The 649-nt window shown below is 50.1% G+C and overlaps 1 long non-coding RNA gene across 1 annotated transcript; it reads left to right on the top strand.

Moving 5' to 3' along the window:
* The first annotated feature begins 6 nt into the window (after positions 1–6).
* On the top strand, positions 7–384 carry LOC147820389 (uncharacterized). The gene is made up of 2 exons (XR_015438094.1): positions 7–201; positions 322–384. It is a non-coding gene; the product is annotated as an uncharacterized LOC147820389 (long non-coding RNA).
* Positions 385–649: the final 265 nt, after the last annotated feature.

The raw sequence follows: 649 nt of genomic DNA on the forward strand, positions 1-649 counted from the left end.
AGATGATAAAGGGCGTCGAGGCTCCGGAGTCTCAGCATCAGCAGTTTGCAGGACGGGTTCAGTGCGACGGAGACGCTCTCAGAGACGCACGAGTCAGACTCCACGTGTCCGCAGTCACAGCCGAAGACTCTGGAAACTACAGGTGTGATCTGGCTGCTGCTTACGACAAAACCACAGGGCGGTGGGAGCTGGAGGCCTCTGGTGAGTGGACTCTGTGGACTCTCCAGTTATTTGGTTAAAAGGGAAAATGAAACGTGCACCACTGCACTTCTGTGGGAACATGATGTTACTGTGCTGATACTTTCACTATTTCACCCACAGAGGAGTTTGTCTTGAGTATAAACCAAAAGAACGTCAACACACCTGGCCGGACAACTACTCCAGGTAGGTCAGAAGATGTTTGAAGAAACGTTGAGGTTTGCTTTTAAAAATGACCTAGACATTAAGTGTCAAGTGCCAGATTTGATCTTGCAGTACTGAAGCCTGAAGGTGTGAACCAGGGCTGTAATCTCTCTTCATGTCACGCGTCTGCGGCTTCACAACGTGCTTCAACACGGACGTGAGTTTGGTGACGTACATCCAGGTTTTGCGCAGGGAGCCGTGTGATTGGTTCAACTCGAGGGAAACTATGATGACGGGGCAAAATTGC

Source organism: Seriola lalandi, unplaced genomic scaffold (assembly GCF_002814215.2).
Source record: "Seriola lalandi dorsalis isolate HSWRI2012SDOR001 ecotype SW California unplaced genomic scaffold, Sedor1 jcf7180001960485, whole genome shotgun sequence".
Classification (NCBI taxonomy): domain Eukaryota; kingdom Metazoa; phylum Chordata; class Actinopteri; order Carangiformes; family Carangidae; genus Seriola; species Seriola lalandi.